Source organism: Nomascus leucogenys, chromosome 5, assembly GCF_006542625.1.
Source record: "Nomascus leucogenys isolate Asia chromosome 5, Asia_NLE_v1, whole genome shotgun sequence".
Taxonomy (NCBI): domain Eukaryota; kingdom Metazoa; phylum Chordata; class Mammalia; order Primates; family Hylobatidae; genus Nomascus; species Nomascus leucogenys.
This window is the reverse complement of record NC_044385.1, coordinates 89,876,881-89,902,066: the sequence shown is the minus strand read 5'-3', so window position 1 is coordinate 89,902,066 and position 25,186 is coordinate 89,876,881. Positions and strand designations below refer to the sequence as shown.

The 25,186-nt window shown below is 33.0% G+C and overlaps 1 long non-coding RNA gene across 1 annotated transcript in view; it reads left to right on the top strand.

Moving 5' to 3' along the window:
* The window catches only part of LOC115835106, a 32,463-nt gene extending 21,011 nt beyond the window's left edge, over positions 1-11,452 (top strand). Inside the window, exons 2-3 of the long non-coding RNA XR_004030026.1 lie at positions 10,364-10,484; positions 11,428-11,452. This is a non-coding gene — a long non-coding RNA (uncharacterized LOC115835106). The remainder of the gene's footprint in view (positions 1-10,363; positions 10,485-11,427) is intronic.
* The last annotated feature ends 13,734 nt before the right edge of the window (positions 11,453-25,186 follow it).

Here is a 25,186-nt window from a genome sequence, read left to right as displayed (position 1 = left end):
ATTTGGAGAATTTATGTTATGAAAGAATAAACAAAAATACAAAAATATTATTTTATTAAAAAACAGCTAGGGACCATAGAGATGATAAACCAATCTGTGGTTGAAAGCTTTTTAGGGTGGGGAAAACAACAGAAGTGAAGAACAGAAGATTGTTTAGTGTGATGAAACTATTTTGTATGCTACAGTAATTTTGAATAGCTGATATTATGCGTATACCAAAACTCATAGACCTTTACTACACAAAGAGCAGATATTATATGCAATATTAAAATATCATTTAAAATCAGGGGCAGATTGCGGAGTTAAATGCAGAATATGACAAAACAATCTAACTGTATTAAATACACTTGAAATAATCTCACTGAACAGGATAGAAAGAAGAGATGCTGAACTAAGCAACTTTAGAAATGGACTGAGTCTGTGACTAAAGTCATAAGAAACTCTACTTAAACACTGTACTCTAATTGATAAAGTTATTTCCAATGGGAGTGCAGTAAACAACTGTGAGACTGCTATAGATACTTGCTGGTTTTGAACAATTAAGTGAAAGAATGGCAGATATTGGGAGATAGGTTTCTCACTAGTAGACAGTTAGAGGTTACATGTAAGTAAGGAAAAGATTCCAGAGTGATCCATATTGTAATGAATTAGAGCTGAACACATTAGTTTAAACTCATATTTTGCTTAGCATAGATATAGATGTATCTCTCTATCTATATATATACACACACATATACACATAATTATATTTATATATACATTTACATTTATATATTTCCTTGTTGTGTCAGCTGAGAAGGCCTAGAAACAAAGCCACCTCAGAAGCAATGAGGATGAAGATCTTAGTTCCTAATACCGTTCTTCAATTAAAAAAAAAATTCCTTGGATTCATGGTTGATTATAGGACAAGAACAGAAAATATACAAGATAATATAGAAAATAAACATAAAGATCTTGGAGCAGACACTAAAATAAATAGTGACAGCAGGAAAAACTACAAAACAATGATGAGTGCATGTCAAAGTGATGTAAGAGCTAAGTAAAAGTGCTACCCATGGCCAATGGTGGAAAAATTTGAGCAACACAATAAATATAGAAGTATTAGATTGTACCAAAAGTATAAAATAAATATCAGTAAGTCCATACTCATATAAATAAGTGATAGAATAAAAAATAAATGAAACAGAATATAGAAATCATCCCTGAAGAATTCCAAGTAATTTATGAGGAAATTCTATTTTCAAAGAAGTGGAGCGTAACTTCCTACTCTTCACTGTGGGCTACACATAATGACTTTCTTCCAAAGAGTATTGTTTGGAAAAGGGGAAAAACATAGCTTATTGTAGTGAAATATGACACTCGCTATTTCGAATAGGAGATCAAGGTTAACATCAACAGTGACAAGTAATGTTTACATAATGTACCTTTGATAGGATGGTGATGAGACTAGTGTTTGACCTCAATGCTATTCCTCAAAAAAAACCATAACCCAAGTCTAATTTTAGGAAAAATATCAGAAAATTCCCCATTGGTGAACATTTTACAAAATACCTGACTGTTCACGATCTATCTTTTTTGACAAACAGCATTGGTGATGCTGCTTCTTAGTTTTCGATAGACTTTTATTGCTTTTTTTATTGGATTTTACAATATTGTGCTATCTTCCTTTGTGGAAAAGTTGTAAGCAGTTTTTCAATGGATTTTTCTAAATAATAGTATTCTTCAGAGTTCGAAGCTCATTTCCTTTTCTTCCCCGTTATAGCGCTGTGATTAATTATCTACTTTGCTCCAATGACTTTAATGAACATTTCTAAGGTATGAATTTTGAAATATTTATCTCCTGTCCAGATATGATTGTTCATACTCAGAACCACCTTCCCATTAGCACCTTACATCAGGCCTAAAACTCAACTTTTTATCTCATTCATATCCCCTGTCTTCACATTCAAATACTTATGCCTCCTGTATTTGCCATTTCAATATTGTTCTATTAATTCATTCAACAAATAGTTATTGAATATTTATATACCAGGAAATTTTCTGTACAGTAAGGAGACAAAAATTAACAGAAAGACTAATATCCTTGCCATTTTGGAGTTTATTCCCATATGAGGTCTGGTGGGAGTACAGATAAGATAAATAACTAGATTATGAGTTTGACAATCCCAATAAATTAAGCAGGAGTTAAAAATATGAATTGAAATATAGATTATTTTCCATTTAAAATAAGCTTAAAATAAATGATCATTTATTCAGAACTTAAAGGTGGCAAGAGATTAAAACATGAGATCCTCATGGGCTGTTAACTCTTTCCACATTCAGGTTTGCAGATGTGTCAGAATGTCTGGATTAGTTCCTGTAGATATCCAGTATAGGGACATCAACGACAACAAAAATGCCAGAGTGTGCAGTAAAAGCAGTATCATGCATTTGAGTGAAAGTAGTATCAGTCTACATTTGTAATATTTGATATACCTTCTTGACCAATTTTATATTTTTAACGTTTTTACCACATAGTGGTCAGTAAGTATTATTATTGACTAGGTCAGTATGTTAATCATTAAGTAACATTTGACAAAGTGAAGAAGAATTAATTGGAGCATTCAATGATACATAAAATCTAATGAATGAATGAAAGAATAATTTCAAAGTTAAAATGTAAGTACAAATAATTAAATGAAGCAGAAGGGCTTAGTACACAAAATAAGAGCACTCAATTTCAATATGCTTTTCAGATGTAGATTTTAAGCATCCTATGACCAAAAAGATGACTGCAAGATCATTTGGTAAATACTCTTATTTCTTTTTATTAATTCCAAAGAGGTGTTTTTTTTTCACTAGTCCTCATAAATTGCTCAATGTTTATTTCAGTTTACCCTATCTGTGACAATATCCAAGCAATCAAAGCAGTGATTCACAAGGTGTTTCCTATAATGTCTTTTAGGTAATGGTACATAAAATGCTACCAATTATTAGCTCAGAATATGTACTTCTAAATTTTCACAGTATAAAAATTATACGTTTCTATTTTTAATTAGTATTTTTATCTCATACTTAAGGACAATGAATAGGATTTCTTAATCTTTGAAGTTAGCATCTCAAAGTGATGAATGGTAAAATTTCAGTCTTTTGAATCACAAAAGCCTTTTTAACAGGAGGATGTTATCAATACCTTATGGTCCTTTGAAAATTATTATTCAATATTAATATAATAAGGGACTTATTTGATGTTAGAGCTTCATATTTTGTACATCCTTCACCAAAACAATAAAATTAAAAATAATCCTGAAATATGTCTGCTTTAGCAGCGATTTTTCCATACTCAAGATGATGTCCCTGTTCTAAGCTCAGCATCTATAGCAAGTGGCAGAAGAGAGAGCAATAAAAATAAATTCTAGTAGGGTAGATTTTGATCAGCATTTTTTTCTTACATAACTTCACCATTCACTAAATATCAAGAGCTATTCTAAAATTCCTGAGCAGAATGGGTTGCAAATTAATGAGCATATTTAAAAATGTCTAAGCCTTTTGTTTTTCCAGGTTTTATCATTCTTACTCAAGACACTGGTTCTGCAATCCTGAGACCCATTCTCTCACCACTACTATGAATACTTCTATGTGCGAACTACAATGGTAGATTTAGAATGAATGTGCAAAATATGCAGACAAATTGTTTTATTTTAAGAATTCAGAATCAAGTAAATCACAAAATTTTCTTTCATTATTTCTATTATTTAATAGCAAAAACATCTTATGGTAGACAATTTTAAACATAAAATATTTTAATGCTTATCCAAGCATGTGAATTTTTCAACATATACCACACTTCAGTATTATACCTTAACATCAATGAATTGATGTTTTCAGGAAAATAAATATTATATAATGTTTATCATGCTCCTTTATCTTTACTAAACTAAAAAAATAAATAATGCTTAATATGGAAAATAGGCTCACTGTATCTAATTTTATTGATGAGATAGGCATTTTGGGGAGAACATTTGGATTTCTCTTTCTCTCCTTCCTAAAATAAGTAGTTTTATTTGAAAACTGATTTCATCATCTAATTGGTGGTAAACAATTTAGGATATTAAAAGAAAGCTTATTAACATTACTTACTGGATTTGGAATTCATATATATGAAGTTAGACGTAGTTTGATACAGTATTGGGTATCATTACGCTGAACTAAAATAGGACTATGTTTATGCAGGAGATTCTATTAGGAACAGTGTTCACCATCTCAATAAAATAAGAATACTAATGCGTATGAGAATAATATAATAAATGTTTTTGAAAGGTAGAATTTAAGTACTATGTGATAGCTGACCAAGGAAGATAAAATTTCCTATTGAGTCAATTCAGATGTGCCTTTTATAGGAGTAGGAATTAGAGCTGCACCATAAAGACATGGTTTCTTGGTTCAGATTTCATGGTATATAACAGAATAGATAATTTGGAAAGACAGGGATACATAAGCAAGCATCAGGTGATTAACATTTTTGTGGAATAGCTAGAAGTGCAGGCTCTAGTCTTAACTTCTGGAAGCAATTTCAAACTACCAGAATTCACTACCTAATTAAAAGGAAATATTCATTTTCTAAGGTGATATTGATTGTTTTGCTCTAAAACTATCAGAACCTACTCTATGTTTCTTCTATTAGCGTGTGCCTAAGGTTACATAAAGCATACCATCTGCAATAGACACTTCAGGCACAGTTGGATCCAGGCTAAGTTAAAACTCTGTTAGCACCGCATCCCAGAACAGCTGGAGAACACTTTCTTGCTCTAGATATCTCTTTATGCTCAGACTATTAATGATCATTATATGAATGAACTAGAGCAATACATGCAAATTTGGTACATGTTGACTCAAAATCCAGAGACTTGTCTTGTAACACTTTCTTATTGATACTGGGCTCAGGACAAATCAATTTGTTATTCACTCTGAAGGAGCTATGTTAACATGCCTCAGAAACCTGCAGCTCAGACATTTCAATGAGGGGGCCTTTAAATTTTTATGTATGATACTTTCATCTTTAGATCACCAGTGTTGTGGGTCAACATAATGAAGGCCCTTGCACATAAAGCAGAGCTGGAAAATTGATAAAGGCCAGAGCAAAGTTACAGCTTTGAATGAAGGTACTTTGTTGTGATTGTCCATGAGAAAAGAGATTGCCTCTATTTTTCCCCGTGTATTTTTATAGACATAAGTCATTTACAAAATCATTGGTTATTTGCCAGATACTTAGCTTTATTGATTTATCCCACCAAAGAGTCTGTATATGAAACATAAGTTGAAATTGGATTCACTACCTAATTTTGTCTATCAGACAAAATATCAGATGAAAGAAAATTATTTTGGATTCGTAAGTTTACATTTAACTAAAATATAAATCTATTATGAGAGATAAAATTTATGGCAATTCTTCAAGATGCACAGCAAAAATCCAAAAGATGATTAAGTGGGAAAGTAGAAGAACTTTCTTACTTGGCTTTTAAAATATTCCAGGCACTGTAGTAATACAATAAGTACTTCTATTTTTGCTGGTCTTTGGTTTACTTTTTTAATAGTGAAGCACACTTCCAAAAATTTCCACTTGGCCTTTCTAATAATTATTCTTGCAGCTAAAAATGTACATTATGTACTGATTTAGCTTGTAAGGCTGAGGCGATCTTCTAGAATGTAAAGCACAATGTACAAAAACAGAAAATATCGGCTGAAAGATCCATACCCACATCTTTATAATAAAATATCCAGTGGTATAGGAAAGAAAAAAGTGGAAGGAAATAAATCACCCAAAACAATAGAAGAAAATTTTTGTGATCTGATGATAGTCATCAGTCTTCTGGTTGAAAATATCTATGAATTTGTTCCATAAAACAAGTAGCAGGTGGTCATTAGACCGGCACATCTGTAAAGTAGAAAATAATTAAGCACCGTCTATTTATTTATTTATTTGTAAAGATGGAGTCTCACCCTGTTGTCCAGGTTGGAGTGCAGTGGCATAACTATGGCTCACTGCAGCCTGAAATTCCTGGGCTCAAGTGATCCTCTTGCCTCAAACTCCTGAATAGCTGAGATTACAGGTATAAGCCACTGTGCCTGACAAGCATTGTATTTTCATTTGCAAGAGAAAATTATTTTGGATTCTCAAGTTTACATTTAACTAAAATATAAATCTATTATGAGAGATAAAATCTGATGTGTGAGAAAGAGATAAAGAATTCTTTTTGCTTTTCAGATAGGCAATGATTCATACATTCTTCTCATTTAAAAAACAAAACTGGAACTTTCCTGCAACCACTATGGCTAAACACATCACATACCTCAGGAAGAGAAAAAAATATGCTTTGCATTCAGGGATAACCTTAAAACCTATGTCTACCATGTTGCATTTGTTTTCTATTTTATTCTTATGTTTTTGTTTTTGTTCTTCCTCTTTTCCCATTGTCTTTGAGATTAATTGAATATTTTTGGAATTCTCTATAATATCTTCTAATGAGTTTTTAAATTAGAAATTCTGGTGGATCTGGATATTATAATATGTATCCTGAACTTCTCATAGTCATCCTTTACTAAATAGTATATCACTTTGCAAATTTGTAGGAAGCTTACCATAGTGTAATTCCTTTCACTCCTACGCATGCTTTGTATAATTGCTGTCATATGTTTTACTTCTAAAAGTTATAAATCCTACATTGCACTGCTATTATTTTGGCTCTATCAATCAACTGCCCTTGAAATAATTATAAATATGAAAATATTTGTATGTTCATTCATTACAGTGTTTTTCATTCCTTTTAAAGTTTTAAGATTTTTCTTTTTTTGTTTTCATAGTATTTTGAATATTCCTGCAAAACTTTGCAAATAAAAATATATTTTTCTGTCTAGATTTTTCCTTCATTGATAGAGGTAATATTAAAATTACCTGGCAGATCTACCCAATAAAACAAAACAAATTGTGTTGCTTCTAAAATGCAATTTTTATGTCTCACACCTAGATCCAGTTTTCTTGGCTCCTGTAGTATATCTAGCCAAGCAATGAAGATCATTTATTCTTGTTGATTGAAGCTGTTTTGTTTCCCAGCCAAGTCTGTTTTTATTTTGTAAATGTGCATCATTTTTGTTTTTGGTTTTTTACGAGCAATGTTGACAGGCTGGTTTTTATTATATTATCTGACCATATGGGCTTTTTTCAAGTGGCGGACAACACTGGTTGTATCTTTGTGTTTATCCTCTTAGTTTGTTCATCTTAAGAATTCTAATGTCTCCTGATATTTTAGATAACCTTCCCTATGACCCCATATCATAAGAACATAATTTAGTAAGATAGGTGGCTGTGATCTCTACCTAATGCAAAGATGACAAAGTGCTCATATTACATATCCAACCATTGTGTATAACCTATTTTCTAAAACTCTTAATGTTTGTGTTGTTTACACACTTCTGTGAACTCGAATCACCTAAAAAGGGCTAAATTTTAAAAAGAAAATTATTTCTGAAATGAAAATCAGCTATTGGTTCAAGAAACGTCTCAAGAAACTTATTCATGTCTCCCCAACCTTCCCACTGTGAACCTGCTGCAACTAACTGGTGAATTTTGTTGAGATGCAGACAATTGTTCCTATATGTGCATTTGATCAGTGGCTGAAGTTGATAAACTAAGGCAGATGGCTCTCTGTGGTTTGTGTGTGTGTGACTAATTTTTTGAAGCCTTTCTCTTCTTTAAGAAAGAAGACAAAAAGGAAGATTTACAACAGTTAACTTTCAATTATACCACTTTTGTGTCTATGCCTGGCTCCTTTTAAAAACTTTTGAAGATTAATTGGCCATATAAATCTTTAATTTGTGTGCACTATAGAGTAATCTAAATGGAACGGATCCACCATCAAAGGGGTAAAATATATGCAAAGTTTAAAATATTGAATCTATTTTTGCATGAATTAGAGAGCAGAGAGCACTGACTAAAATATGGCTTTCTTTGTTTGAATGAACATTGTATGAATGAGTCTTAATTAATGTCAGAATCAAATGCACATGAAATAAGCAGTACTTCTGGCTTGTGAAGTGCTCTTTGCCTGCTTTAGATTTCAGAAGAGTTCCAACGGCAGGATTATTCCTTTTATTGAAAAGTAAAATAAGACACTCTCATAGAAATACACAAAGTCTAAGTAAAATGTTTACAATGACATTCTGTCTCCAAAAATATTAAACTTTATCTTGACCTACAATCTCTCCAGACTAGTGCTTTAATAAACACATATGGGATAGTGAGATATATCCTCTCACTCTAATTCTATTATGCTGAATTTTTCTGTAATTTAAACTATGTAATAGAGTTAAATTTTTAATTGGGGCTCAGCCCCCAATAACATGAACCATAAACCACAGAGAATCACCATCTCCAAAATTTGACTATCTTGCCTGAGTACTCAATAAGACCTGTCTTTTGTCTTATGTTGTGAAACATTTTGTTATTATTATTTAAAGTACTACTACTCATCAAGATATTTTCCTAAACAATAGCACAACTTGAAAAGTAATCATACATATGCCCTCACCCATGTCACCACACAACCATGCTGCCTCCTGCAGCCTTAACTTGGTTTTAGTTGGCGCTGTCTGAAGTCAGCAACCTCTATAAAATTTTCCACTCATTAGACAGAAGGGGACACAAGATAGACAGACTTTTAGCCAAAGAGTAAGCAGAGGAACTCCCAGTCATCCAATTTGAGAGCTTGTTTCAATTCCTGGTTTCAGTCTTGTTGGTGGACAAACTAGACTGTAAGACATGCAACACACAACTCTAGATTTCTGGGAGAGCAGGGGTGCAGGAACCAGTTAAAGGAGATCTAATGGGTGTCATTCAGTCAATTGTATGACATTCCACAAGCATGGAATTGGAAGCAATAATAGAAGTGTCAGTAAATAGAGAGATTTCCAGAAAAAAAATAATTTTGCATAAAGTCATAAATAACAAACATTGTGAAAAATACCCCTCTTCTTTTTGTCTTATAGGTATGGATGTAAACATTTTCTTCAAGACAGAAAAGAAAGGGAAAAATAATTTCCAGAATGTTGGCCTAGTGCAACTGAATGCAAATTTTGCCATCTTTTAGAGACACTTACTAAATTAGGTCCTCAGTATTCATGGAGGGAGGATTTGTTCCTGATCCCTACTCCCCCTTCCTCCTCATATACAAAAATCTGGGCATACTTATGTCCCACAACTGGCTGTGTTGAATTCACATATTGGAAAAGTAGGCCCTCTTAACTGTAAGTTTTACATCCTGTCGTACTGTATTTTTGATATGCCTTTTGTTGCTGATGCAGAATACAGACATGGAGACATACCTGTATTTATTGAAAAAAATTCTGCATATAAGTAGACCTGCACAACTCATATTGTTCAAGGGTCAACTGTACTATGCCTTACAAATCTCCTGTGGTTATACTTCGACCATCTGTATATCTCTAGTAACAGCACATAAGTGATTTCAACAATGAGCTCTGGAATCAAAAGACAGCCACCCCAAGATTAAGGAGGGAATAAGGATGTGGCTAAGGGGGAGTCTTGCACCAGGTACTGTCCTGGCTGTCTTCATGAAGGATATTGCTGGAACCCCTTTTGCTAAACCCGCCTCTTATCTGAGGTTTTGCTTTCCATGGTTTCAGTTACCCTCAGTCACCTTTGTTCCCAAAATATTAAATAAAAATTACCAAAAAATTTGTAGCTTTAAATTGCACACCGATCTGAGTATTGTAATGAAATATTTTGCTGCCATTCTGCTCCATCCTTCGCAGGACGTGACTTATTCCTTCATCCGGCATATTCATGCTATCTAGGCTGCCTGTCCATCAGTCACTTAATAGACATCTTGGTTACCAGCTATCACAGTATCACAGCACTTGTATTCAAGTAACCCTTATTTTGCTTAATAATGGCCCCAAAATGCAAGAGTAGTGATGCTGGCAATTCTGATATGCCAAAGAGAAGCCATAAAATGCTTCCTTCAATTGAAAAGGTGAAAGTTCATTACCTAATAAGCAAAGAAAAAAAACTATGGCGAGGTTGCTAAGATCTACAGTACGCATGAATCTTCTATCTCAAACATTGTGAAGAAGGAAAAATAAATTCTTGCTAGCTTTGCTGTCACACCTCAAACTACGAAAGTTAAGTTATGGCCACAGTATATGACAAGTGCTTAGTTAAGTGGAAAGGTATTAAAATTGCGTGTGTAATAATGAGATATTTTGAGAAAGAGACAGAGAGACTATATTTACATAACTTTTAAATATAATATTGTTCTAATTATTCTATTTTATTATTATTGTTAATTTTTGTTTGTTTTTTTTGAAGCAGAGTCTTGCTTTGTCACCCAGGCTGGAGTACTGTGGCGTGATCACAGCTTACTGAAATGTCTGCCTCCCTGGTTCAAGCGATTTTTCTGCCTCAGCCTCTAGAGTAGCTGGAATTACAAGTGTGTGCCACCACACCTGTCTAATTTTTGTATATTTAGTAGAGACGGAGTTTCACCATGTTGACCAGGCTGGTCTCAAACTCCTGGCCTCAAGCCATCTAACCAGCCTTGGCCTCCCAAAGTGCTGGAATTACAGGAGTTTGCCACTCCACAAACCACAGGCTATTTTTTTAATGTTTTGCTGAACCTAATTTATGAATTAGCTTTATTACAGATATGTATGTACAGGAAAAAAAACATAACATATTGTACATAGTTTGGTACCATGTGTGGTTTCAGGCATCCAGTGGGGGATCATGAAATATATTCCTTATGTATAAGGGGGGTTGCTACGGTATACAAGGGGAATTGTTGGGCTTTGAAGATCAGCAGCCCCTTTTGGAACATAAAGCAAAAGCCGTCACAAAATTAATTTTTGCAGGGGATAATATAGTTATTGCAACAACCAGGTTATTTGATTTTTAGAATGTTCCACAGTCTGGAGTTTGCAGATTACAAACTCAACGTAGAATTCTTTTTTTTTTTTTTTTTTTTTGACATGGAGTCTCACTCTGTCATCCAGGCTGGAGTGCACAGGCGTGATCTTGCCTCACTGCAACCTCTACCACCTGGGTTCAAGCGATTCTCCTGTCTCAGCCTCCTGAGCAGCTGGGGGATTACAGGTTAATTTTGTATTTTTAATAGAAACTGGTCTCAAACTCCTGACCTCGAGTGATCCGCCTACCTCAGCCTCCCAAAGTGCTGGGATTGCAGATGTGAGCCACCACACCCGGCCTCAGTGTAGAATTTTTCATGCTTCTTTGTCTTCTATCTTTAATGAAAATTGGAAGCTGGCTTTAGAGTTGTGATGGATATAATTGTATTTATTTAACAAGACCATTGGTCATGTTTTAGTCTTTTATCTGGTGATACGTAACGTATGGTTTTCTTTCTTTTTTTATAGTGTTAGCAGTCACTGATGCTCATAAGTCCTTTATTCATCAATTTATTGGTTTCTTTTCATTTTTAGCTTGAATATTATTATAAGATAATTTTTTTCTTCTATTATTTCATTACCCAGTGATAAAGCTGAAATAGGAAAGGAAAAAATATTTGATTTGTTTTTATTTTTTAAATTTTCCAGATAGTTGATTGGTTCCATATTATCTCAGAAGGTGACCAATTGCTTTTGTTATTCTCTTAATATTGTTACAAAATTATAAATTTTAACCTTTTTTGTTGAGTGAGTTTCAATCCATTGTAGTTCTTCCTGAAGCTCAAATTACTTCTTTTGCTAGTAGAGCTCACTTAAATTTGACTTTTAAATCCTTTTGACATGACATCAGAGTGTGACAAGTTTGATACCATCCTTATTTTCTATCAGGTCTGGACTGGACACTGAAAATGCTCATTGCTACTGGGTTGGTCACCACAAATTCAAACTCTTTTCTTTCTCAAAGCTCCAAAATGTATATCCTTTTAATTTTATACTTAAGTATATTTGCTTACTGAATAAGATTCCCTAACAGAAAAATCAATTCCATGTTTAGAATCTGGATACTTTTACTCTTTCTGGAGTTCCTGATTATACTCAGTTGGTTATTTTAAGACATTAATAAAGAGAAAATACAAAGACCTGAATTACAATGTCTTAGTCTCATACTAAACAAAAATTTCTCAATTTAATGTAAAGTAATTCTCCCTTCAGTGATATTTGTGTTTTATTTAATACAAATAAACTTTTGTAGGTGTAAAGAGGTTCAGTTAATCAGTGTAATAGTTAAGGATTGAATGACAGTCTTGACATTCTGTTGTGTGCATAATTGGGTTAAAAAGTTTTTTAAAAATTTTACTAGGATTCATATTGATGATAAAACAGCTGTGTAAAATTTACGTTTAAATCAATTCAATTTTATAAGTTTGTTCATCAAAACTCAAAACTACCTGTATTACAGAAGAACAATTAGAATTTATCCAGGTAGTTGTTATGGAATACTAATCTACACATATTGAAAGACAACAAAAGTTAACAATTTAAATGTAGTTAAAAAAAGAGAAAAATAATAAAATCATTGAAAATAAAAATAAAGGCATGTAGAGAAACAACAAACTTGAAAATGTCGGGACAATTATTATATATGAGTAGGAGAGTATAATCTTGAGTATGTGAGAAAATGTAATTTGGTGAGAGTAGAAATTCAGAGGTAGAGATACAATTTATGGGAATTTCAAGTTTGTGTTGTAAAGACTGCAGAGTTACTGTCAGCTTGTCTACAACAGAAGCATGGGAAGGAAAAGCAATGGGAATAGAACAGAAATCTAGACACAGAATAAGGAGCAAGCATTTATTCAGAGCAACTCATCAAAAATGTAAATGAATATAACAAAAAATATTGGCAGGAGAATGAAGTAGTGTTTTTTAAAGAATCTAAATTTTGAGTATATCGATGAGAAAATAAAAGAGTAAATGAAAAGGAAGACAAGGAAAATGGTAACAAATTTTAGCCAGCCCAATGTTAGCCATTCTCACAAACACTTGAATGGTGATTGTTGGACAACTGGGGTTGTGTAATAACCACTTTGCTTTCTGTTTCCTCTATTTTTTATTCCCTTTTCTCATAGCTATACATAAATACAGTCATGTTAAAAATGCTCATATGCAGTAATCCAGCAATTTCCGCCTAAATGCTGAAATTACTGTGATTTGTTTCCAAATAGATCATCAGGTACAACTTAGGTTATAGCTTTCAAGCCAAATGGCTTGAAAATCTTTGTGTAGTTTCAAGAAGTGTCTATTTTGCTCTAAGGGAGAAAAAAAAAGATTATTTCAACTGTCTGTGAGCACATTGATTGTCAACCTGCCCACTCAGTTTTTATGAATAAATTCAAATAACAGCTGTACTTTCACTTAGCACCACTTCCTTTCTAGGAGTAATAGTCTATAAGTGGAAGAGCTGGTAGAGATAAGCAAGTCCCTCTCCTATTATACAAGGTAAACTTTTAGTATGTGTATTTGCACTTCACTTCCCAGAGGAAATCTGCCTTTTTAGACAAACATAAAACCCATAATCGTTTTATGGATCATAGTTTCTGGAAATTATTTTCCACCTGACGAAATTGAAACATTTAGCATACGTGTTACATAATTCAAAAGCCAGGTCTGTACATATTGCATTGTTTTATTCAAAAACTGCAATCTAGATACCTTGAATTGCCTTTCCACATGGCAGAGAAAAGCTACACTTACTTTTTTGTTATATGCTGTACTGAATTTTTTTTTAATAGACTGTACTAAACAGGCAAAATCCCAAAGAGGGAAAACTCTTGGCATACGGTTTTAATTCCAAGAAGCCTTGGATATAGGATTTAATGGTTGGTGTCAAGTGCTACATCTCAGAAGGAACAGATAATAACAAAAGCTAATGCTTGTAGATGTTTTGCTGGCAGTCAAGCAGTTTTATTTTTTTAAACAGTTATTGTTATAGAATTCACATGTCATAAAATTCATATAATAAAATGTGCAATTAAATGGTTTTTAGCATATTTGTGCATATGTAAATCCATCATCCCAGTCAATATTAGAACATTTTAATTATATAAACAAAACCCATACCCTTTTCCTATCACCCCCATATTCCCCCATTCTTTCCCCTCCATCCTAAGGAACTACTAATTTAGTTTCCATCACTACAGATTTGTCTATTCTGAATATTTTATATAATGTGTGTTTTCTGTGACCAATATCTATTACTTAGCTTAAGTTTGTAAGCATCAAAGGCATGTAATGTGTCTCTGTACTTTATTCTTTTTTGTGACCAAATGATATTACATAGTTTGGATATACTATATTTTGTTTATTTTCTTTCTTTATTAATGAACATTGGGATTGTTTCCACATTTTGGCTATTATAAATAATGCTACTATAAATATTCATGTACACCCTTTGTGTGGGCATGTTTTCATTTCTCTTGGACATATACCTAGGAGTGGAATTACTGAGTCATATGGTAACTCTATGCATAATTGTTTCAGAAACTGCCAAACTGTTCACCAAGGGGCCTGCAGCATTTTATATTCCCACCAACAGCATGGTAAAGTTGTGATTTCTCCGTAATCTTGCCAGAACTCGTTTTCATCTGACTTTGAAAATCTAGCCATTTAAGTGGATGTGAAGTGATAATTCACTGTGGCTTTGATTTACATTACAATGATAAATGAAGATGTTGCATTTTCATGTACTCAATGGTCATTTGTATATCTTCTTTGGAGAAATGTCAGTTAAGCTCCTTTGCCCATTTTTAATTGGGTTATTTGTCTTTTTTTGATGCTACTGTAAACGGAATTTTTCTCTTAGTTTTGTTTTTAGATTGTTCATTGAAAGCGTATACAGATACAATTGATTTTTGTATATTGAATTGCATTCCTGGGATAAACAACAATTGATCTTGATATATAATTATTTATATGTTTCTGGATTCCTTTTGCTGATATTTAATTTTTTTGGCATCCATATTCATAAGATATATTTGTCTATACATTTCTAATAATGTCGCTGTTGATCAGTGTGATACTAGTCTTTTTTATTTTGTATAGGAGTTTGTGAAGAATTGGTATTATTTCTTCTGTAAACATATGGTAGAATTCAGGAATGAAGCCATCTGGGCTTGAGCTTTTCTTTGTGTGTTGTTTTTGTTTAATCATATAGCCTTTTTATTTGTCACACTTATATTCAGATTTTCTACTTTTTCTTAATTTTGATAGTGTCTATCTTTTTAGAAATTTATCTATACTTTTTAAGCTGAGACATATAATTATTCACACTATTGCTTTATAATTACTTTTATTTCTCCAAAGTCAGGAGTAATGGCCTTTTATTTCTCTTTCCAGTCATTTATGTTTTCTCTCTTTTTTCCTTGGTTAATCTAGCTTGTCAATATTTTGTGTGTCTCTAAGAACTAGCATTTTTTAAAAAAATACAAAAATAACTTTCTCTATTGCATTTATATTATTTAATTTATTTTGGTCCAGGCACAGTGGCCCATACCTGTAATCCCAGCACTTTGGGAGGCTGAGGGAGGAGGATCGTTTGAAACCAGGTGTTCAAGACTAGCCTGGGCAATATAGCGAAACCCTGTCTCTAAAGAAAATAAAAAATAAATAAAATATCCAGGTGTGGTTGTGTGCACCTGTAGTCCCAGCCACTTGGCAGGCTGAGGCAGCAATGTTGCTTGAGCCCACAAGTTGAAGACTTCAGTGAGCTATGATCATTCCAACCTAGGTGACAGAGAGACTCTGTCTCTTAAAAATAAATTTAAAAATAAAAATTAATTTGTATCTACAATACTTATTATTATTTGTATATATAGCTTCAGCAACAGGTAGGTATGGCCAGGATGAGAACTTCTGAAATTCTGTCTCTCCTGGAAAGATAGTCTTTTTATTGTTACTTGGGGCAGAGGGATCTGCATCAGTAGAGTTTCTGTCTCACTGAGTGGGAGCGGAAGGAGGAGAGGTCTCAGTTCAAGTAGCATAGACTCTTGTTGTCTTTATCAAACTGCAGTAAATATTCTTGAATAAATGCTTCTTTGTTTGTTGTATATACTAAGGAAAATTTCCAGACTTTAGTTTTTTAAAAGTGTATATAAATTTTATCAGCTTATCAGAGAAATATGTCCACAGAGCTACTCAAACTACCATACTTAAATCTCTCTCTCATGAAGCAGTTTTAATTACTTAAATATTAACTATCCTTTACAACAACATTTTGTGCTAGGTTATTTTCATTATCACTTCCATTTTACATATGAAAAATGTAAGGTGCAAACAAGTTAAGAAATTCCTTTTTAATTCACTATCTACATATTTGTAACTTGCACAAATAAAAGGAAGCAGAAGCAGGATTTTAACCTAACGTGATGGTTAATTTTATGTGTTAACTTTACTGAGTTGCAACATACCCAGATATTTGGTTAAACATTATTTATGAGGGTGTCAGTGAGGGTGTTTTTGAAAGAGATTAGTATTTGAGTTGGTTGACTGAGCAATACCCTCCTCAGTGGGGTGGGTATCATCCAATTCACTGAGGGCCTGAATAGAACACAAAGACCAACAAACAATGAATTCTCTCTTTCTCCCTGATGACTCAGCTGGGATATTGGTCTTATTGGGACATGGGATTTACGTCTTAGATACTACTAACTCTCATGCCTTTTGGCTTGAACTAGAATGGATACCATTATTCTCTTGATTTTTAGACCTTTAGACACAGACTGGGACCACTGACTTCCCTGGGTTTCTAGCTTGCAAATGGCAGATCAGGGGACTTCTCAGCTTCCATAACCAGTGAGCTAATTCCCTATAATAAATTTATATATACACACACACACACACACACACACACACATGCACATTGTTGGTATTTATTTGGTTTCTCTGAGAAATCCTAATATATCCAGGAACTGTGACTCAAAATTGTTTTTCATACTCTGCAACCTCGTGCTTTTCAAGTTGCACAAAAATTTCTCCTTTCATCACTGTTTGAAGATAGTAGGCTAAAGTAAGATATTGTAGCATAGTAAGAAAATCACAGATTTTGATAATCAGATTTACCTGGAATCAATGACTATATTTGTCACTCAGTATTATGTGCAAGCAGATAAGTAACTACCACTTGTGTAATTGAAAATTGAAAAAATTATCTTATATAATTATATTGAGACCTGAACTTATTCATCATATATGATGTGGTTAATATGGTTCTAGGGATGTAGTGTTTGTTGAAATGGCTCCATAGTAAATAGACATTTTTGGCAAGATATGTCAGAAGATTTATGACTTAAATAAGCAGTATTTGCTGGAAATATTTTGTCATATATTGATATACACAAGAGGACTTTATTAGGTGTTAATTCACAGAAACTTGGTAAACTATGAGTGCACTTGAATTCTGACACTTACAGACTTTCAGCAGCTTCCCTCTGTTTATATATTTTCTGGGCCAATAGATGTTACCACTGATTTCAGCAAATACTCTACAAATTATTGTGCCAGCTATGTTTCAAACTGTGCAGTGACTAGTAAAACTATATATTTAAATATAATTTTTGTAATGTAGGATCTGCCCTTTGAAGTTTAGGAGGCAAAATGAACTAAATAATAGACAACATGAAGCTGTTAAGTTTGTGATATTGCTGCATATATCACTGTACTATGTACTTTTCTATACTAGACTCATTCACTATCTAGGACTCCATTGGCTTATGAAGTAACAAGTACTGTGGCTGCATATACACTTTCATGTTCATGATAAATATGGGAGAAAATATTTTTACCTTGAATTTATGATGATGTGGCCAATCTTTGCATTTAAGTATGTTTATATGTACATGATTTTTCTATGAACATAGAGTGAAACTCTGACATTGTTTTATCTAAAACCTAACAGTTTTCTACCTTGTTAAATACTAATTTATCTATATACCCTCAAAGAATTCATCCATTTAGTTTCAAGAGACTTTTTTTGACTAGAGTTGAATGAAATGGAGGGGAAATGAAGCAAAAATATTCTTTTGTAATTCAATTACTTCACTTGATTTATGCAATGCATTGTGGCTGAGGAGATAGATATTTCAAGAAAAAGCAACAAAGCAAATACCACTTTATTTCCATAATAAAACTGTTTTTCTCAAAACATCTCAGGTTGATAGCATATACATGAAATGTGTAATATAAAGAGAATAGTTTATAACGTCTTTTAAAATGTATTAATATGGTTGACTCTTATCTGATGGGTGTCAGACTCTAGAACATGGGCTAATACTAGATTAAGTTTTATTAAAATATTTTATTGTTTTTAATTATAACTCACTTAAAATACGACTTCATGTTTCTAGTGAAAGAGTCTAGTGTGTAGAAGCATAGTCTAGTTCTTTGCTGTTTAGATTCACTGATTAAGTTTCTGTGGCTGATTAGTTTTACTGGGCTAAATGTGGGTCAAACTTGAACTAGCAGAACTTAACAGCATTTAAATGTTCTTCTGATGCAATTAGTCTATAGGGCATTATTTTATGTTCCAGGCTGTAAACAACTTGAAAATGTCAGATATAGCTATGGTTACTAACCGGAGATTAACACTAGATACTAAAATTTCAACAGCAGTGTAATTCAAACAAATTCAATTTTTACAATGCTCCCTATGTTAGCATAGCTCAACAACCATAATTTGTTGATTTTGACTAAGTATTCTAAATTTCAGGTTTATTAAGATATTTTCTATTTCTTAATTATTTGTAGTATTTTTCTCTAATCCATGAATGAATCATTTCTCTCATAAATATCAATTTTTAGAATTAAAGTGTTTAATAATATGTTTGGTAGAATATTATTAGAATACTTCCTACGGTGAGATCTACTATTTCAACATTCACTACAGTTGACTAATGGCATTTTGGTATTCATTTTAGTACAAAACTGTGAGAAGTGTTGACTCACTGTGGAGAAAATGGAAAAAAAACTACTTTCTTATAATAGGTAAAGTTGAGAAAAATGTTCTAAAAATTGTTAGAATATTATTTTTAAGTTTAACTTTTAATGCACAAATAATAATTTCATATGTTTCTGGTGTACAATATGATTTCAGTACATAAATAGTATTTTTTAATTTAAAATGTTTTTTGAATGCCTATAATGCACCATGTGTGGATTAGAAACTAGAAAATCACTTAAAAGATTATCATGCTAAATGACGAGTTAATGGGTGCAGCACACCAACAAGGCACATGTATACATATGTAACAAACATGTACATTGTGCACATGTACCCTAAAACTTAAAGTATAATAATAATAAAATTTAAAAAAATTAAGTACAGCAAAGAAAGGAAAAAAAAGATTATCAACTTTATTAGTCAAAAGGGAACTGCAAATTAAAACCATAGTACGATATCATTCCACAAATATTAAGATTAAAAAAAATAAGAACAAAAACAACACTGACCATCCCAAGTTTTGGCTAGAATGAAGAACAACTGGATCTGTAATATATTTCTGGTGGCAATGTAAAATAGTACAGTCATTTTGGAAAACAGTTTGGCAGCATCTTTATAAGCTCAACCATAAGCAACCCTTAAATTCCAGAAATCTCACTTCTATATATTTACTCAATGAAATAAAATAATTATGTTCAAACAAAACCCAGTAAGTGAATGTTCATAGTGGCTTTATTTATAATCACCTAAAACTGGAAAACATTCAAATGTCATTTAACTGGTCAATCAATAAACTGTAGCATATTTATATGTTAAAGAGAAATAATATGGATGAATCTCATGCATGATGCTATGTGAAAATACCCAACTTCCAGAGTGTATGCATATTATGATTCCATCGATACGGCTTTGTGGAAAACTAAAAACAATAAGGACAGGAACCATCAGTGCTGCCAAAGGCTGTTAGTTGAGGAGATGTTGACTATAAACTAACAAGAAGTTGACATGGAGAGGTTTTGGAGTGACTGAACTGTTTTTTGTCTTGCTTGTGCTGATGGGTACACAACTATTTTTCAAAACTTGTAGAACTGTGCACTAAAAATGGTCAATGTTGTTGTATCAAATTATACCTAATAAAAATGATAAAATATTTAAGAAAAAAATCTGACGAGTAGATTTGTTACCACCATGATTGCCATAATCAGAGATCACCATAATCAGAGATCACACAATAGTCAAAAGAAATGAATGAATCCTAGTAATAAAATGCTCAAAGAAGTAAATCCCAAAAAGTGCATACAGCATGACATCTTCTTTATGAAGTCAACTAAAACTCAGTAGCGTATTTCGTTCTTTTAGGAATTTCTACAGTTGTGACTTCTGTGCATGTGTGTATGTGTGTGTTTATGTGAGTGTGTGCATAAAGTAAGGTCATGGTCTACATAAGAGCCAGGATATTGATTTCTTCTGTGTCACAGAAAAATGTGTAAAATTTATTTTTATTTTGAGTGGTACTTGTCTTCTTACAATTATCAATATGTATGCTACTTATCCTCTTCCTGTGTATGAAATATTGTACAATAAAAATTAAAAATAATAAAATGACAGAATTTATTATTGAGAATATTGAGGTAGATGTTTTAAATATATTATTTAATACTCAAGGACTAGAATCAGAGATAAGACCTATGCTAAAAATTAGACATTGTCATTTTGTCTTTGTGATCTTTGACAAAATATTTAGACCTTAATAGGCCAAACATTTTTAGTTAAATAATGAATAATAAATAACATTATCCTTTGAAAGTTCTTGAGCAGAAAAAAAATATGATTTTATCCTACATAGAATAGCTCAGTTCTCTAATTACTTAATAAATATTGATAATGCATTGTTTATATTGATCTTATTAAAAAGCTAAATTCTGCTTTGGCAAAAACAATAGGGATAATAACAATAATGACCTTTTTCTCATTAAAATTATTTTTTGATTTTTAATATTTGTAGTTATAATGTATTAAATTTAAACATTATCCCAAATATTTAAGACCATGTACTCATGAGATGCTTGCTGAGGATCAAATCTTATGTTCATATTTGAAAGAGAGAATAGTGTTAGGCATAAAATAATCATAAATGTAAAACAATTCCTAGGGGAAATGTGCACATATTATTTCAAATTACATTTTAAGTTTGTGAAAATCATACAAAAAAGCTTTTTAAGGCTCTTTTGTAATTATATAACTTTTCCTATTCCAGAGTTTCATCTGATCTAACAATATTTTTTCTTTTGTATCCCCTATGAAATTTAAGATTATGAGACACGCAGGTAGAAGGAAACTACTGTATTGCTCATGGAAGAAACTGAAGTTTTCTCAAAAGTGATTTCACAAATTTATCTTTTTTTTTTTTTTTTTTTTTTTGAGACGGAGTCTTGCTCTGTCGCCCAGGCTGGGGTGCAGTGGCGCGATCTCAGCTCACTGCAAGCTCCGCCTCCCGGGTTAACGCCATTCTCCTGCCTCAGCCTCTCCGAGTAGCTGGGACTACAGGCGCCCGCCACCACGCTCGGCTAATTTTTTGTATTTTTAGTAGAGACGGGGTTTCACCGTGGTCTCGACCTCCTGACCTCGTGATCCGCCTGCCTCGGCCTCCCAAAGTGCTGGGATTACAAGAGTGAGCCACCGCGCCCGGCCCAAATTGATCTCTTAACACCCAGAAAATGATTGAATGTTCTTCTGTGGTTTTATATTTTGTTATCTGAGACAAAATATTCTTAATGCACATTATTTATCCTGTTAAGAAAATAATTGGTACCCTTGAACATTATATGCTTTCGTTAGAAGATACTCCTATTAAGTCAAACAAAAGAAGATTCTTGTTACTGAGAATCTATCATAATAGTTAGTGTTAGATCTGTTTTCTGAAAAAAACTGCTCTAGAATCTTAGACCATATTTTTTGTTTCCTTTTGTTATTTCTTATCTTACATATATTATGAAAATAAGAACTATTATACTTATATTGTTATTTAATATTTAAACAATTTGATATGCAATTTTATTAGATTAACCATTTTGAAACCGAAGTATCAGGACAAAATTATAATAGATTTAATAGGAGGAATTTTCAATAGTAAAATATTAATTATATATCCAAAATATTGTATCATTTTTCTAAACTTTTCTTAAATGTTTTGAGTCCCCACATACGACTGTAAATATTCCAAGTTAATAGTACATATACTGTGATTGCTCACGGAAGTTATGGTCATATGTTTAAAAGGTGTTTTAATCATCCTTAGGTAAAATGCAAAAATAAAGGCATTCATTTTCCGAAATAAACTGTGGCCTCACATGTTTTTACAAGACAGATGAAAATTACCTTTGGGATTTACAATGAAGAATCTAGATAATTACCTCTATTCTGATGAAATTGCTGTGTGCTTATTTATATGCAATTATTTTCTATATTATAAATGTTTCACTTTTGTGTTGCCATTTCACAGCCTCACATCTCTGACTCTCAATACTAGAAGAAGAAAGATCCAAATTGTTTCTTGAATTACTCTGCAAATTATGTCTCTACCCAAGTAGAAGAACTATTTTTATGATTATCTTAGGGGTCCACAGTGAAATAACCAATTGAACTGGTGGCTAAATGTCAAAAGTGTCTTTCTGCAATTGTTGATAACTTTTGCAATTCCCAAGTGTTCATATTCAAGAACAAAATTTAGACAATACTTATGTCTAATTAAGAAATATGTTTCTTTGGCCGGGCGCGGTGGCTCACGCTTGTAATCCCAGCACTTTGGGAGGCCGAGGCGGGTGGATCACGAGGTCAGGAGATCGAGACCATGGTGAAACCCCGTCTCTACTAAAAATACAAAAAATTAGCTGGGCGTGGTGGCGGGCGCCTGTAGTCCCAGCTACTCGGAGAGGCTGAGGCAGGAGAATGGCGTGAACCCGGGAGGCGGAGCTTGCAGTGAGCCGAGATCACGCCACTGCACTCCAGCCTGGGCGACAGAGCAAGACTCCGTCTCAAAAAAAAAAAAAAAAAGAAATAATGTTTCTTTTATATGTATCAAAGGGAGAGAACATAAGATGCTTATAACTATCATCTTATCTGAACTTGAGGAAATTATGGGCTTTTGCCATAATGTTATTTAGAAGGCGATCAAAATATTGGAACAAAAATGTTTGCAATTACTTAAAGTAGATTGGCTTTAAATGTGTATGATATTCTATATCAGGAAATTGGGACTTGAAGCTCATGGCTCATTTAAGTCTCACCCACAACTACTCTCAAACAAATCTGAAATATATATTTAGTAATTCTGGAGTTTGTTGTAGGTCCCAGGGTGTCTAAACATCTAAATTTTTTCAAGACTTATGCATTTCAAAAACAGCTTATATTTCCAAGAGCTCAAAGGATGGGTTCAGGTCAGAGACATTCCAATACAAAAAGACAATGTTGTTAGTAGCAATCTATTTCTTGAGTTTGCCTCCAAATTCCATCATCCCAATAGATGTGGTTAAGCTCATGGTGTTTTTTTCTAAGGGAGGTGACATTTCCACAAGTCAACTTTGGAAGTTCTTGTAAGTGAAGAAATTTAAGGAATACTTTGAAATCCGCTCACATGGAATAGGGTTGATACGGATCCTGACTTACATGGTGTAGGAAATATTCAGGAAGAATATATATTTTTATATTCTGTGTTCATTGCTCTCTGTCTTGGCTTATATGTTATTCCTCAATCATAATAATCATAAAGAATAAGGTTGGCTGTGATTAGTTTATCTGGATTATAATTGATAACAAACGCTTGAGAAATATCGATCATTTTTTCATGATGTTTGTTGAAATAAAATAAATACTACTGTTATTTCTGGCAAGGTTAATTTTCCAAATCAAAAAGTATCTGCATATTAAACACAGGGGATATTTTAATCCTGAGACTGTATCATAAAAGTTAGTGTTAGTTCTATTTTTTTAAATATTCCCCAACTTTGTATCAAGGAGAAAACGTTGTTATACACACCATCCAGGAAAAAGATACAGTGTTTGAATCACCATGAAATGCCAAAATAATAGCTGAGTTATACAGATTTTCTACTAAGTCCCTGGATATGAATTTATACAATTAGAAGCTCCAGACCTTCCACATGATAATAACCCAAGAGAAAACCAATTATATTATTTCTTTTCCAGTCCCAAGGGGTCATTTTAAATTTGTCAGTGAAACAATATACACTCTTAAATGCAACCATTTGTCTCTGACTTTCAAACTAAAATAGCAGCATGAAGGTAAGCAAAGCTCACTTTTATGTGGCAATTGTCACATTGCCAAGAACTAGGCATTGTTCTAAGTATTTCATACTACCTCATTTGATGCTTTCGATCAACCTATAAGGTAGGTAAGTTTCATTATTCTCCTCATTTTCCAGATGAGGAGACTGGGACCTCCCCCAGATAAGGAACACTGCCCAAAGTGTTAGACTAATAAGTGATAGGGTTGAGCAATGAACCCAACTACTCAACTTTCAGAAAAGTGAGTTTTAAACAATAGATTATGCTAAATCTTATCAGAAAAAAAGTACATTGTCCGGGCGCGGTGGCTCACGCCTGTAATCCCAGCACTTTGGGAGGCCAAGGCGGGCAGATCATGAGGTCAGGAGACCGAGACTATCCTGGCTAACACGGTGAAACCCCGTCTCTACTAAAAATACAAAAAATTAGCCGGGCGTGGTGGCGGGCGCCTGTAGTCCCAGCTACTGGGGTGGCTGAGGCAGGAGAATGGCATCAACCCGGGAGGCGGAGCTTGCAGTGAGCTGAGATCGCACCACTGCACTCCAGCCTGGGCGACAGAGCGAGACTCGGTTTCAAAAAAAAGAAAAAGAAAAAAACGACATTTCTGGAGCGAGTTTTCAAGAATAATGGCCTATCTTCTTATTGCCACACTGTACGTCAGGTCTCAAGTGATGGATTAAAAAACAAAACAATAATATTTTAGCTCTTTTGCTATATTTTTTGATAAAGTAAAATAACTCTATTTTCTAAAACCTAGGTTGTCACACTTGTAGAAGATGAGAAGGTAGTATGCTTGACTTCACCTACGAACCATTTTTTGTATAACCTAACACACTAAGAGGCCCTTTATTTCTCATGCATGTATTAAAAATGCTATAAAGTTACTATTGAAACACAATAATTAGTGAAAATAATATCTCTTACCATGCTAAT